The sequence below is a fragment of the Hemiscyllium ocellatum genome, chromosome 12, assembly GCF_020745735.1.
Source record: "Hemiscyllium ocellatum isolate sHemOce1 chromosome 12, sHemOce1.pat.X.cur, whole genome shotgun sequence".
NCBI lineage: Eukaryota > Metazoa > Chordata > Chondrichthyes > Orectolobiformes > Hemiscylliidae > Hemiscyllium > Hemiscyllium ocellatum.
Window position 1 is genome coordinate 77,537,834 of NC_083412.1, and position 16,975 is coordinate 77,554,808.

Consider the following 16,975-nt stretch of genomic DNA (forward strand, 5'->3'; position numbering starts at 1 on the left):
CAAACACACATTTGAGTTTGGCTCTATCCAAATAAAACAAGGACATCTTGCACATACAGGACTATACTTACATGCATTTGAGAAACAAGGAGGATCCAATAACTGAATGGACCTCCATTTACCTTCAGCAGGAACACCTCAAATGGTGGTCTTCAGATGGGCCAAATGGCCTCCTCCTGCTCCTATCATCAGTTTTTCCACAGGCCTTCCCACTGTGCCTTGGTAGCAGCTGCTCCAGTCTTTAGTGCATCCCTCAGCACATAGTCCTGGACCTTGGAATGTGCCAATCTGCAACTCCTTGTTCTGGAAGGCCAACAACTTTCAGGAAGACCAAAGTTTCAAGTTTGTCTCTGATCTCTCAAAGATACCACAATTCAACTCAGCATTCCTGAACTCAGGACAGAAAAATTGCCTTGGTCTGTAAATCTGGGCACACGGATTGATTGTGCGAAAGATAAAATGTCAGGCAAGGGTACTATCAGGTCAGCTGCTAATGGTCTAAACACCTCACCTCTCAGGGATGGTCACCTAGTCTCGGCATTGGGACCTGTAAGCATTCAACAGCTATATCCCAGCAAATATTAATGTCTTTAGTAAATAAGAGAAAATTATGGGAACACACTTGGTATTTCTAAGTAAATGTCTAAGTAAGATGAAGATAAAAGTGAATATATGAAATTCAGTTCAGGTTACTTATGTAAATAAGCAATAAAATCTCAGTGGGAATTAACAAGATCAGAACAAATCATTAGAAGTAAAATAAAGAGCAAGTGGGAAAAATTTAAAATTGCTATCCATCTTCCAGCACCCATAAATTTGATCTTATCTGAATCTCTGCCACTCTAGTTTTAATTCACATCAAGTTCCATTCACTCATTATCCCTCTGTTCTCTGACCTACATTAACTCCCATTCCAAGAGTGGTGTGAATTTAAAATTCTCTTCCTTGAACTAAAATCTCTTCATGGCATATATCCCTCATTGTATCTGGAACCTCCAATAGTCCTACAAACCTCTGACAACATAGTCTTCTTTCAATCCTGGTCTTTGTAAAATTAGTTCACAGGATGTGGGCATCACTGGCCAGGCCAGCATTCATTACCCATCCCAAATCGTCCGGAAGGTAGTTAAGAGTCAATGTCTTTGTTGTGGGTTTGGAGTCACATGTAGACCAAACCAGGCAAGGATGGCAGTTACTTTCCCTAAAAGATATTAGTGAATCAGATGGGTTTTTCCATCAATCAGTAATGGATTCAAAGTAATCCCAAGACTTTTATTTCCAGATTTTTTTTTAACAAATTCAAATTCCATCATCTGCAATGGTGGGATCCAAACCCAGGTCCCCAGAACATTATCTGTGTCTCCAGATTATTAGTCAAGTGATAATACCATTAGGCTATCTTGTGCATCCCTTACTTCCTCTCCCCTGATGAAGGAGCGTTGCTCCGAAAGCTAGTGTGCTTCCAATTAAACCTGTTGGACTATAACCTGGTGTTATGTGATTTTTAACTTCCTCTACCCTGTCATTAATAACTTTGTCTTTAATGATCTGGGCTCCAACTCTGGAACAATGAACTTAGAAGGAATGGGCAATTCGACCCTCAATCCTGCGCCACCATTCAATGAGGTCATTGCAATCTGACTGTAGTCTCAACTTCATTTTCCTGTCTGCTTCCTGTATGTTTTGACTCCAAACTTTGGAATTTCCTCACTAGATCTCTATGTCACCCTATTTCCTTCAGGAAGCTCATGAAAATGTACCCATTTATCTGAACATTTGGCCAAATGTCCTCATGTCCTCTGCTTTGGCTGTGTGCTGACCCTTGTCCGGTGAAGTGCTTTGGAACTTTTTACAATGTGCTATATGAACACAAGTTGTTGTTGTAGGCAATAGATCAATTGTATCGCAAATATTAATCATTCATTACAGGTGGCAGTCATGTGGTGAAAACTATTCTCTGAAACCAACAAAAACTGCAGAGAACAAAAATAGCTGACTGGTGAAAAACACTTCCCTTATTGATTTCCTTGGCACGTGTTATAATCACCAAGTATGTCTCAATTCAAATAACTTGAGGTAACGTTGCCTTTGAAGGGGAATCTGAAATAATAATAATAGAAAATATTTAAATTACACATGAATATGTGAGTGTCTCAATGTTTTAGCTGGGAATGCTTACCACATCACATTTTATTTTAAATATACATTTTGTTTTAAACAACATAGCTGGTAAAGAGAACATTTTCACCCTAGTGCAACTGTATTTGGTTCCTCATAGTCTTTCTCCAGGACAGATGGTAGGGGATGATTAAACTTCAAGATGTTAAAAACTAACCCACTCATAATTGGTGGAGCAAAGCTGGGGTAGAGGGGATGGTTGAAACCTTAAAAGAATGAGCAATGTGAGAAGCAAACTCATGTACACATTGCTCCTTTTCCACTTGTGGACAACAGAAGGTGTGAGTGTCCCACCATGGAAGACTGGACACTTTATCAACATTTGTAAATCAGGTTTCCATAGTGCAATTGTGAGCTTGATATAAATTTACCTGTTGCTGTCTCCAAAAAAGTTAGTTGCCTTCTGCAGCACTACTCATGGACCAGGAGAAGCAGGAGGATTCCTCTGGATTACTTGGGGAAGACGTTGGCTTCCCTTCTACCAGTAATGGCCTCTCTGTACTCTCTCCAGCAATCACAACAGACTGCACCTTCCTCACCCTCAACCCTAAGCCCTGAACTGCAGTCTACACATCTCTTGATTTCAGGGACTGTCCCTCAAAGTCACTCTGACAGCGATTTCCTGCAGCGGTTTTCTCTTTTGACAGCCTGTCAATATGGACCATCTGCTAGATCTGAACCAGAATTTAAAAAGTGGCAATGAGATCCAAGCATCAAATTAGTAAGATCTTTACACTCCTGGCCGGTTACTTTCAACTTTCCTCAGTACCTCCCTGCCTCCCATATATATATGATTTCATGATTTCATCAGTTGAATTCTCTTTTTCCTGTGTCTTCCTTACATTTTGCTTCAAGGTGTTGACTCCTGGCCAGGTTATGTTCCTTGGGCAATGGACATCAATTTTTAAATTGTGATGGAATGTAGACATCTATGAAAAGCCAACATTTATTGCCGAACCCTAACTGCCTTCTAGAAGGTTTTAGTGAACCAGCTTCTTAAAATCCTGTGGTATAAGTAAGCCCATATTCCATGATATTAACCCACCAGTGGTAGATCAACGGGTCTACATAGTATTACTCAGCTAGGATGCTGTGATACTTAGAGGTGAAGTTGCATGTAGCGGTGTTCCTATGGGTCTACTGCTTTTTATTTTTCTAGGTGGAAGAGGGTATGGATTTTCAGTTGAAGGACCCTTAGCAAGTTGTCACATGTAAATGGTACACGCTGCTACCACTATGTCCTGGCAGTGAGGGAAGAAGGTCTAAAGTGTGACTAGGTGTTATTCACCATCATTTTGTCCTGGATAGTGTCAACTTTCTTTAATATTGTCCAAGCTGCACTCATTCAGACAAGTGCAGGCGAGATGGATTAGCAATTATAAATGCAGGGGTACAGGAATAAGGCAGAGGGCTAGGTCTGGTTGGGATGGTCTTTAGAGTACTGTCTCAATGGGCCAAATGGCCTCTTTGTGCACTGTAGGGATTCAATGATAAATGGAGAATATTGCGTCACACTCCTAACTTGTGCCTCATAGATGGTGGGCAGGCACTGGGGTGAGAAGGTGAATTAATTGTTGCATAGTTCCCAGCCTGTGACCCACTCTTGTATTTATCTGTTTGGTCCAATTGACTTTCTGGTTAATCAAATGCCAATAGTTCCAATATGTTGGTGCTGGGGGATTCAGAAATAGTTGTACTTTTCAATGTCAAAGGGAGTTGGTTACATTCTGTCTTGTTGAAGTTGCTTATTATCTGGCACTTTAAAGGTGTGAATGTTATTTCCTACAGTGTAAATCAAGTCTGGATGTTGTCCAGGGTTACTTTTTAATAGTGTGGTTTGGGGTGGCATAATGTTCAATCAAAAGAAGCCTACTCTGAAGTCATAACATGTGATGGATGGCAGTTATAGGAAGGGGGGAAAGTCTCAGATACGGTCACATAGATTAGATTAGATTACTTACAGTGTGGAAACAGGCCCTTCGGCCCAACAAGTCCACACCGACCCGCCGAAGCGCAGCCCACCCATACCTCTACATTTACCTCTTACCTAAGACTACGGGCAATTTAGCACGGCGATTCACACTGTGGGAGGAAACCGGAGCACCCAGAGGAAACCCACGCAGGCACGGGGAGAATGTGCAAACTCCACACAGTCAGTCACCTGAGGCGGGAATTGAACCCAGGTCTCTGGCGCTGTGAGGCAGCAGTGCTAACCACTGTGCCACCGTGCCACCCACCGTACTGCCCACCCATAGATGGGTTAACTCCAGGAAAGGTAAGAGAGGTAGTGCAGGAGTCTTTTGTGGCTATACCCATTTCAAACAGGTATGTTGTTTTGGAAAATGTAGAGGGTGATGGATCCTCAGGGGAACGTAACATGAACAGCCAAGTTTCTGGTATTGAGACTGGTTCTAATGCAACAAGGGTACGTCGGGTACCAAGAGATCAATTGTGTTAGGGGACCCTCTAGTCCAAGGTACAGACAATGTTTCTGTGGCCAGCAGCGAAAAAGCAGAATGGTGTGTTGCTTCTCTGGTGCCAGTATCAAGAATGTCTCAGAGAGGGTGCAGAATGTTCTCACGGGGGAGAGGGGCCAGCAGGAGGTCATTGTCCACATTAGAACCAACAACATAGGAAGGGAAAAAGTTGAGATTCTGAAGGGAGATCACAGAGAGTTAGGCAGAAATTTAAAAAGGAGGTCCTCGAGAGTAGTAATATCTGGATTACTCCTGGTGCTATGAGCAACTGAGGACAGGAATAGGAGGATAGAGCAGATGAATGCATGGCTGAGGAGCTGGTGTATGGGAGAAGGATTCACATTTTTGGATCATTGGATTCTCCTTTGGGGTAGAAGTGGCCTGTACAAGAAGGACGGATTGCACCTAAATTGGGAGGGGACTAATATACTGGCAGGAAAATTTACTAGAGCTGCTCGGGAGGATTTAAACTAGTAAGGTGGGGGGATTGGGACCCAGGGAGATAGTGAGGAAAGAGATCGAACTGAGACGGGTACAGCTGAGAACAGAAGCAAGTCAAACAGTCAGGGCAGGCAGGGATAAGGTAGGACTAATAAATTAAACTGCATTTATTTCAATGCAAGGGGCCTAACAGGGAAGGCAGATGAACCCAGGGCATGGTTAGGAACATGGGACTGGGATATCATAGCTATTACAGAAACATGGCTCAGGGATGGGCAGGACTGGCAGCTTAATGTTCCAGGATACAAATGCTACAAGAAGGATAGAAAGGGAGGCAAGAGAGGAGGGGGAGTGGCATTTTTGATAAGGGATAGCATTACAGCTGTGCTGAGGGAGGATATTCCCGGAAATACATCAAAGGAAGTTATTTCGGTGGAACTGAGAAATAAGAAAGGGATGATAACCTTTTTGGGATTCTATTAAAGACCCCTTAATAGCCAGAGAGAAATTGAGAAACAAACTTGTAAGGAGATCTCAGCTATCTGTAAGAATAATAGGGTGGTTATGGTAGGGGATTTTAACTTTCCAAACATAGACTGGGACTGCCATGGTGTTAAGGGGTTAGATGGAGAGGAATTTGTTAAGTGTGTATAAGACAATTTTCTGATTCAGAATGTGGATGCACCTACTAGAGAAGGTGCAAAATCTTAACATACTCTTGGGAAATAAGGCAGGGCAGGTGACTGAGGTGTCAGTGGGGGAGCACTTTGGGGCCAGCAATCATAATTCTATCCATTTTAAAATAGTGATGGAAAAGAATAGACCAGATCTAAAAGTTGAAGTTCTAAATTGGAGAAAGGCCAACTTTGACGGTATTAGGAAAGAACTTTCGAAAGCTGATTGGGGGCAGATGTTCGCAGGTAAAGAGACGGCTGGAAAATGGGAAGCTTTCAGAAATGAGATAACGAGAATCCAGAGAAAGTATACTCCTGTTAGGGTGAAAGGAAAGGCTGGTAGGTATAGGGAATGCTGGATGACTAAAGAAATTGAGGGTTTGGTTAAGAAAAAGGAAGCGTATGTAAGGTACAGACAGGGTAGATCGAGTGAATCCTTAGAAGAATATAAAGGAAGTCGGAGTATATTTAAGAGGGAAATCAGAAGGGAAAAAAGGGGACATGAGATAGCGTTGGCAAATAGAATTAAGGAGAATCCAAAGAGTTTTTACAAATACATTAAGAACAAAAGGGTAACTAGGGAGAGAATAGGGCCCCTCAAAGATCAGTAAGGCGGCCTTTGTGTGGAGCCGCAGAAAATGGGGGAGATACTAAATGAGTATTTTGCATCAGTATTTACTGTGGAAAAGGAAATGAAAGATATAGACTGTAGGGAAATAGATGGTGACATCTTGCAAAATGTCCAGATTACAGAGGAAGAAGTGCTAGATGTCTTGAAACACAAACGTGGATGAATCCCCAGCACCTGATCAGGTGTACCTTAGAACTCCGTGGGAAGCTAGGAAAGTGATTGCTGGGCCTCTTGCTGAGATATTTGTATCATCGATAGTCACGGTGAGGTGCTGGAAGACTGGAGGTTGGCTAACATGGTGCCACTGTTAAAAAAGAGTGGTAAGGACAAGCCAGGGAACTATAGACCAGTGAGCCTGACCTCAGTGGTGGGCAAGTTGTTGGAGGGAATCCTGAGGGACAGGATGTACATGTATTTGGAAAGGCAAGGACTGATTAGGGAATAGTCAACATGGCTTTGTGCATGAGAAATCATGTCTCACAAACTTGATTGAGTTTTTTTTGAAGAAGTGACAAGGAGGATTGATGAGGGCAGAGTAATAGATGGACTTCAGTAAGGCGTTCGACAAGGTTCCCCATGGGAGACTGATTAGCAAGGTTAGATCTCTCGGAATACAGGGAAAACTCACCATTTGGATACGGAACTGGCTCAAAGGTAGAAGACAGAGGGTGGTGGTGAAGGGTTGTTTTTCAGACTGGAGGCCTGTGACCAGTGGAGTGCCACAAGGATCAGTGCTGGGCCCTCTACTTTTTGTCATTTACATAAATGATTTGGATGTGAGCGTAAGAGGTATAGTTAATAAGTTTGCAGATGACATCAAAATTGAAGGTGTACTGGACAGCGAAGAGGTTTACCTCAGATTACAACAGGATCTTGACCAGATGTGCCAATGGGCTGAGAAGTGGCAGATGGAGTTTAATTCAGATAAATGCGAGGTGCTGCATTTTGGGAAAGCAAATCTTAGCAGGACTTATATACTTAACGATAACGTCCTAGGGAGTGTTGCTGAACAAAGAGACCTTGGAGTGCACATTCATAGCTCCTTGAAAGTGGAGTCGCAGGTAGATAGGATAGTGAAGAAGGCGTTTGGTGTGCTTTCCTTCATTGGTCAGAGTATTGAGCAGACGAGTTGGGAGGTTATGTTGCGACTGTACAGGACATTGGTTAGGCCATTGTTGGAATATTGCATGCAGTTCTGGTCATCTTCCTATCGGAGTGATGTTGTGGAACTTGAAAGGGTTCAGAAAAGACTTCCAAGGATGTTGCCAGGGTTGGAGGATTTGAGCTATAGGGAGAGGCTAACTGGGCTCAGGGGTGAACTTATAGAGGTTTACAAAATTATGAGGGGCATGGATAGGGTAAATAGGCAAAATCTTTTCCCTGGGGTGGGGGAGTCCAGAATTGGAGGACATTGGTTTAGGGTGAAAGGGGAAAGATATAAAAGAGACCTAAGGGGCAACTTTTTCAAGCAGAGGGTGGTACATGTATGGAATGAGCTGCCAGAGGAAGTGGTGAAGGCTGGTACAATTGCAACATTTAAGAGGCATTTGGATGGGTATATAAATAAGAAGAGTTTGGAGGGATATGGGTCGGGTGCAGGCAGGTGGGACTAGACTGCATTGGGATATCTGGTCGGCATGGATAGGTTGGACCGAAGGGTCTGTTTCCATGCTGTACATCTCTATGATTCTATGACTCTCTGTGGTCTAAAAAGATTGAGATTAGAACATCTGCCTCTCACTGAGATGAATTACAACAAATGCCGCAGACAACTCTATAACTATTCTAGAGTATGTCCTGTCCTACTGGCTTCAATACCCACCAGAGGTGTTAGCATTGTGGTGTACAGTTGGGAGGTCATGGTCCTGGGAATCCTCAACAATGACTCTGAACTCCATGAAGTCTCAAAGGTTCAGATCAAACACAACCAAGAAAACCTCTTGCTGATCACCACCTGTTATCCTTCATCGGCTGAGGAATCAATATTTCTCCACCTCGAACAGCACTTGGGAAATACATTGAGGGAAAAAGTGGCACAGAATATACTCTTGCCGAGGGAGCTGCTCTTAGTTTTACATCAATTGTTTTTAATTATACTCAGGTGGACCCTGTTCAGTAGAATTTTGTGAAACTGAATGGTTTCCTAGGCCAGTCCAGAAGGGAGTTGAGAATCAGCCACATTGTGTGGAGCTGGAATCACTTGTAGGACAGACTAGGTAAGGATAGCAGCAGATTCTCTTTCCTGAAGAACCTGAGTAAAGCAGATAGGCTTTTACAACAATCCTCCTGTTTCATGGTCACTGTTACTATTTCAATTCTGGATCTATGAATCAAATTCAAATCTCACAAGCTGCCATGAAAATGCTATGGCTATAGAAGCACCCAGAAACTGGGTGTTTTGCAACAAGTATCTCCCTTTCTCCTCAAAGCCTATCTACCATCAAGAAGGCACAAGGCAGAAAGCCTTGAGCTTTTTGCCCAAAGTGTCAATTTTCCTGCTGCTCAGATGCTGCCTGACCTGCTGTGCTTTTCCAGCACCACTCTAATCTTGACTCTAATTCTCCAGCAGCTGCAGTACCCATGTCTACCATATATAAGATGCACTGCAGAGACTCACAAAGGGTCTGGTTAAGGGCTTTGTCCATATTACAAAACATGGCCATGCAATGGGTAGTTTTTCTCTAAGATAACGTTTTTGAGGGGTGCCTGACTGAATATAGTTGGACATATTGATATTATATAATAAATGTTCTTGTTATCTGGGAACAGTGCCTCTTCTAAAGGTATTCCACAATGATGTATCCTCGAGTACTAATCACAAGATAGACAAAGCAAAGACAAAGGCGTATTGATGGCAGCAAACTATCTCAAATAAACCTTCCCACTACCACCATGCTGCTAGAGGTGGCAAATACCACGAGCAGTGGTCATCTGGGAAAAATACCTCATCAAGGAGGACAAAGGCTATAGACTTTAAGAGGCTATCAATGGATTAGTCAAGTGACAAGCATGTGGCAAATGGAATTCAATTTATAAATGTGTGGAGTAATCTATCTGGGTAGGTCAAATAAGGCAAGAGAATACACAGTATTTTAGTGGAAATTCTGAAGTGTAGAGAAACAGGAGGAGCTTGATGTGAATGTCTATTGATCTCTGAACCAAGCAGGGTAGGTCACTGAACTCTGTTTCTTTTGTTCTTGAGATAAGGGTATTACTGGTGGGACCAAAAATTGTTGCCCATGTCTAATTGTTCGTGAGATGAGTTTAGAGTCAACCACAACACCTTTGCTCTGGAGTCAAATGTAAATCAGAACAATATTCCCTTCTTTAAAAGGGGTTAGCGAACCGGATCGGATTTTATAACAATCAGTAATAATGTATAGTCAGCATTAATGAGACTTTTAATTCCAGAGTTTTTAGAAACTTAGTTTAGTTTCCATGCAGGGATGTCAATCAACAGCCCTGGAACATTAGCCTGGGCTTATGGATTACTTTAGGAGAATGCTGGAGGTCAGAGTCAAGAGGTATGGCGCTGAAAAAGTACAGCCAGTCAGGCAGCATCAAGGAGCAGGAGAGTTGATGTTTTGAGCTTAAGCGCTTCGTCAGGAATGTGGGTTGGGGGGGTGGGAGGGGGCAAGGGTGCTGAGCGATAAATGGAAGAGAGGTGGGACTGGGGATGAAGGTAGCTAGGAATGCAATAGGTGGATGAAGGTGGAGGTGATGTGCTTTTTCAGTGCCACACTTATTGATTCTGGATTACTTTAGTCTGGTGGCATTACCAATACTCCAGGATCTTTCCCCAAGAAGAATAAGAAAGTTTAAATATAACTATCTTATATTAGATGAGACATGGAATACAAAAGTAGGGAGATCATTTGCTAGACTTTCAAAGGCACTGTATGTGGCAGAGCTAGTCCTGCACATAATCTGGTCATCACATCCCAGGATGGATGTGGTCAAACCAGAGTAGTTACGAAGAAAATTTGCAAGAATATTGCCAGAAATAGAAAATATTAACAATGACAAAAGCATTGACACACTAGAGTTGTTTCTTTGAAATGGAGAATACTGAATGGAGATTTGTACGAAAAGCGTATGAAATTATAGCTGCCTAGTCAGAATGGGCAGTAACGATATATTTCCCTTAGCAGAGTCCAATAACTATGGGATACAGTTATAAAGTGATTTGTAGATAGATTAAGGGGAGTTGAGAAGAATTTTATTTTTCAGTTCGAGAGTCTTGGGTCTTGAACTCATTGCCTAATCACATTTAAAATGTGCTTGAAAATGCACGTGAGCTCACTTAGATTAGATTAGATTCCCTACAGTATGGAAACATGCCCTTCGGCCCAACTAGTTCACACTGACCCTCCGAAGAGTAACCCACTCAGACCCATTCCCCCTAACTAATGCACCTAACACTACAAGCAATTTAGCATGACCAATTCACCTAACCTGCATATCTTTGGACTGTGGGAGGAAACCGGAGCATCCAGAGGAAACCCACGCAGACACGGGGAGAATGTGTAAATTCCACACAGTCACCTGAGGCTGTAATCGAACCCAGGTCCCTGCACTGTGAGGCAACAGTGCTAACCACTGAGCCACCGTGCCACCCCAAAACAACCTTGAAATATAATATCATCCAGAGCACATTCATTGATCAGTACCCTACCTTAAAACCAGCACTGGCTCAGATTACATGGTCACAATGTGTAACATCTATAAAATAAACCACAACAACGAGCCAAGGCTCCAACAGCATGATTAAATGTGGAATCCTGGAAGGTGAGAGGTAGCAGCAGATGAGAAACAAGAACACCAACATCTCCAAATTCCTCTCCTAGTCACATATCTCTGCAGCTTGGGATATGTACCAATATGGAGAAAGTAAGCACTGCAGATGCTGGCGATCAGAGTCGAAAAGTGTGGAGCTGCAAAGGCACAGCCAGTCAGGCAGCAGCTGAGGAGCAGGAGAATCTGGCTAATGTCTGAAACATTGATTCTCCTGCTCCTCGGATGCTGCCTGAACTGTTGTGATTTTCCAGCACCACACTTACCAAAAATGTACCAATTTGCCTTCATTGTTACTATTTAAACAATACTGAGTGTATCTTCATCAGACTGACTGAAGTGGTACAAAAAGGTGGTCCATTACTATCTCCTCAAGGGCAATTTGTTACGGACAATGCATCCTGCCTTGACGGCAATACTTACAACACTCCATACAGCAAGATGACAGAATCAACTGATATCTGGACATAGGCAAGGCCTTTTTTAATGTATAAAATGGTTTTCCCAATTTTTTTGTATTTTGTGTTAGAAGTGCATTAATAGAATCGACCTGTCCTTGCAGCAACCTCTTAAATTCTTTTTTTTAATGTCATAAGGATTCCCTGGCATCCTTTTTTGAGAGAGAGGGTATATAAATGTTTCAATACAATTGTAGCTTTCAGCCTCCATCCAAGAATTCCTGAACATCGTCAAAGACACCAAGATAGAAGAGGATGAAACAATGGTCTCCTTTGATGTAAAAGCCCTATTCACATCAGCCTGGCCAAAGAAACACTGGTCTTACTACGAGATGAACCAAGGACACAAACACCAGGTAGCACCAACTTCATCAGCAAGGACAACATCCTCAAGTTAGTAGACCTATGCCTCACTACCCACTTCATCTTCAATGACAAGCCCTACAAACAAATCAACAAAACACCAATGGGATCACCAATATCAGGCTTCTTTGTAGAAACAGTGATGCAAAGACTTGAATGAACAGCCCTCCCCACGATCCAACCTAAACTTTGGGTCCACTATGTGGATGATAACTTTGTATTCGCAAAATGAAACAAATTAGAGGAACCCTACAACATCATCAACAACATCGTTCCTGGCATAAATTCCACATAAGAGGAGGAGAACAACAACAGATTCCCCTTCCTTGATGTCACCATGGAACGAACAGTTAATAGTGAACTGCAGACCAGAATCTACAGGAAAGCAACACACACACAGACCAGATACTTAACTACAGAAGCAATCATCCCAACACCCACAAATGGAGCTGCATCAGGACATTATTTAAACGGGCCACAACACACTGCAGCACCCAGGAACTATGAGCGGCGGAAGAAAAAAACCCTATACAGTGTATTCAAGGACAATGGGTACCCGATAAACACAGTCTGCTGATTCTTAAACAACAAAATCAAACAAGTAGACACAACATACTCAGAAACTCTAGCCACACTGCCATACATCAAAGACATCTTGGAACTGACTACCTGACTACCCCGACCCCTTGGCATCATGGTAGCTCACAAACCTACCAACACACTTAAAAGCTACTGATGAACCGAAGGAACCCTGTACCAACAAGCAGCAAAATAAATATCATTTACAAAATACCATGCCAGGACAGTAACAAACATTATGTCGGACAGACAGGCAGACACTAGCCACCAGGATACACGATCACCAACTAGCCACCAAAAGACATGTGGGTTCAGTTCAGAGTGGTGCTGGAAAAGCACAGCAGGTCAGGCAGCATCTGAGGAGCAGGAAAATTGATGTTTTGGGCAAAAGCCCTTCATCAGGAATAGCCCTATTTCCAACACCACTCTGATCTAAATCCTGGTTTCCAGCATCTGCAGTCCTCACTTTTGCCTCCCAAAAGACATGACCCACTCTCACTAGTATCCTTACATACAGGTGAAGAAGGATACCACTTCGACTGGGACAACACATCCATCCTAGGATAGGCTGAACACAGACATGTACAGGAATTCCTAGAGGCCTGGCATTCAAACCGGAACTCCATCAATAAACACATCGATCTGGACTCCATTTAACAACCTCTGGAAAAAAAAAACCGGAAATGTTATCACTCACCTTAACAGAAAAGACACATAAATACAAAGCGGGACAGAACACCAGCACTTCACCAAAGGCTCATTGATGATGTTACCTAGCATGGTGACGAAATGTCTGAAAACAAATCTGCCAGCTCAGCAGCAAACTTACAACCTGACCTCAACTTGAGCTACAAATCTTCTCAAAAGTTGCTTCAGTATTGTTCTTGGAACCTCAGTTCTGAACTCAGATGTATGATGAATGAACCTTTCAAGAACCGTCACGGGAGAAATCTGTTTTCCAACCTTTGGTTCTAACTTACTATCACCACTATCTTTTAGTACCCATTTATTGCCACAACTAACCCTGAGAAAGTCTATAGCCTTAAAACTTGGCTTTAAACATTTAGACTAAAATGTAATGCTGAATTATAGAACACATTTACTGCACTAGAAAATAGACAGGCAGGAAGGCTTAGAAAAAAGGGAGGAATTCAAGGAATGCAGAAGATAGGGACATCTGGGCTCACCAAGTGATAACAGGATGCTGTAAGGCAATTAAGAACTTTTGCCTTAGCATCGGTGGATCTATGTGAACAGGACACCAAGTGATAACATTCACAGCCGTTACCTTGTGAAATTAATGACAGTGTTTGATTTTGACCCTGAAACAAAACTCGGTACTATCAAAAGCTTTGTAATTATAATGGATTCTTATTACCCATTGCAAGCAGGGCAGATATAGAGAGAGAAAAAAAGCTTTGTTGTTACAAAACCCTGACTTGAGAGTTCAAAAGAACACTAGAGAGAGAGAGACCGTTTTAGTGCTGAGGCTGTTGGAGCCAGTAGAAAATTAACTCTTAGTGCTTACCTGCTATGGACTGAATTTAATTGCATTTCGGGACTTTATGATGATATTGAGTAGCCATTACCAGTTATTAAATACAAACTCTGTAAAAGATAATATTGATGAAGCCTTAACTTATTTGCTGTTCTAGCAGACCACTCTATAAACCTTACAGACTGCCCCACTGTCAATTCTAACTAATCAGATCTTATGTCTTATTTGAATTTGAATCACAAACCTGAAAAGAAAGCATGTTAACTCAAAGACGAATGAATCAGTTTAAATGCTACCTTATGGTAACATCTCAGCCTCAGGTACAAAATGATTCAGTGCTTAAAAAGCAGGAACCTGCTCCTAGCTTAGAAATTATTCTAAGCCTAACATTGAAGACATTCTGGCACAATGTGTCAGGAAGCCATTTTATGGTCAAAAGTTTTCCCTTCTTGCTAAGAAGCCATTTTGTAAAATAATTGTATCAGACCTGAGCTGTGCAAGTTTACTTTATGAACTCTCCAATTAACTCAGACTGGTACCTCTTTATGATAGGAGTTTATCTCGCTAGCAGGCACCTAACTCGGCTGGGTATGTTTTCCCACCTGATGAATGGCTTAGGGCCTGTAGGAGTGATTAGTCAAGCGTACACAGACCTGGCAATTAGCTTTTCTTGCTTACAAATTATTATCTTTCACTGTTATCTGTCTAATTAAGAACATGCAATGTTTTTAAAAAACTTTTGTACAAAGGAAGCCACTTTGTATCAGTACAGCAGAGTAGCCTCTTGGGGCACTTGAAGAGCTGGTACCCTATTCTTCTAGGTTATTAGAACCTAGTTAGTTTTGCTTATAGGTATCAGTGTTATGTTGTAACAGTGATGCTATTGGTAAATAAAAGGGATGACTAAAATTAAACTTATCTGTCTGTAAGAGGTGTTTTTTATTCCAGACTTCCAAAGAGTACCATCTCCAGGACGAAACAAGAGAGAGATTTAAAGATCTGAGGCCATAAGGAATTCCCTGGGCCATCTCAAATCTGTACTTTAACAACCCCATGGTTTTCTCTATGTTACTATATATATATCACAGAGAATATGGTTCATATTGAATCATATATCTGAAAGTTTACTAACAACTAACTACATATATTCAAGTGACATTTCAGACTTATGTATGCACTTTGGTTTATATCTTATTTGGGTTACTATATTACATACTGAGTTGACTGTGCAACTAACAGACCATCTGCATAATGACTGACGACTGATTGATCAGAAAGCAAAACAGATACCTCCTATACCAATCACATGTTTTGGTGTTATCTAATTCTCTCAAAGATATGTCTTTCTGAAATCTGTAAAATAATACAACAGAAAGTGTTGGGGATCTCAAACTTTACCTCGTTCAAGCAGAAAAATAAATAACTGGTCTCAAGCCAGACCATAACATAAACTTGTTGGTCTTGTCTGGGATCATGACATGGGTGGGGACGTGAGTGGGTGAGGGGCTTAGTGGCAGATGAGTGAGGGATCAGGTGTGAATAGAGATGTAGCTACGTTAGTAGGTTGGATTGTCGGAGATTTAGGCCGGTCTAGTAGGGAAATGGTAAAGGTGTCACTTCTACGTTAGATATTGTTTCAATACACTTAACATTTCTCAGCTTTGTGCATTTCAATATTGTCACATAACATATATCACAAACAGGAACAAATTACTGCGGATGCTGGAATCTGTCCTGAAAACAACAAATGCTGGAGATCCGAGTAGGTCAAACCTGACGAAGGGTTTCGGCCTGAAACATTGACTTTCCCACTCCTCGGATGCTGCCTGACCTGTTGTGCTTCTCCAGCATCACATCTATTTACCCATATGTCACAAAAAGTTAGGTTCTTGTTGAGGCAGATGTTATAAAGTTTATTTACAACACTATTTACACAGCTGCAATATTGTACACTTACTCACAATGCCAGTTTTGTCTTACTGATGTTATTATACATTGCACACATACTAGATTAGGTTAGGATATCTGGTTGGCATGGACAAGTTGGATCGAAGGATCTGTTTCCGTGCTGTATATCTCTATGACTGACTAAAGACTGAGTAAAGACATTAAAGTGAGTCCACTACAGTGAGTCTGTCAGAAGATGAGGTGGGCACTTTTATAATACATCACACGTTGATGTTGTATAACTGACTTAAAGGTACAAGTCTGTATGGAATCTGTCATAATACAATAGGGCTCTTGTGCAGTTATAGAGTGCTCTCCTCTGAACAAAGAAGCCAGCTTTCAGCCCCATCAGCTCGAGAGGTACGTCATCTCTGAGCAGTGCTCAGAAAATATCAACAGCCTTGCAGAGATGTAAGTTGAAACCCACCAAAGTCTCCAGTTCTAACTCAAAGTGGGAAATGTTAGAGATGCTGATAAATTCCAGGTTCCATGTTGTCAATGCTTTTGGAATCAAATTTTTCAGAATGTGCATGGTCTCCAGAGATTGAAAACCCTGGGTCTCTCTCGCTGTCTATTCTATCAAAACCCTTTCAGAATTGTAAAGACTCTGATTAGATCCCACCATTTTTTAGATTGGAGTGGTGCTGGAAAAGCACAGCAGGTCAGGCAGCATTCGGGGAGCAGGGAAATTGAAGTTTCGGGCAAAAGTCCTTCATCGGGAATGGAGGCAGGGAGCCTCCAGAGTGGAGAGATAAATGGGGGGTGGGGCTGGGAAGAAGGTAGCAAAGAGTACAATGGATGAATGGGGGTGGGGATGGAGGTGATAGATCAGAAGGAGAGTGGGTGTAGGTAGCAATGAGTACATCAGGTGAATGGGGGAGGGGATGGAGGTAATAGGTCAAAGAGGAGGATGGGGGAAGGTAGCAAAGAGTACA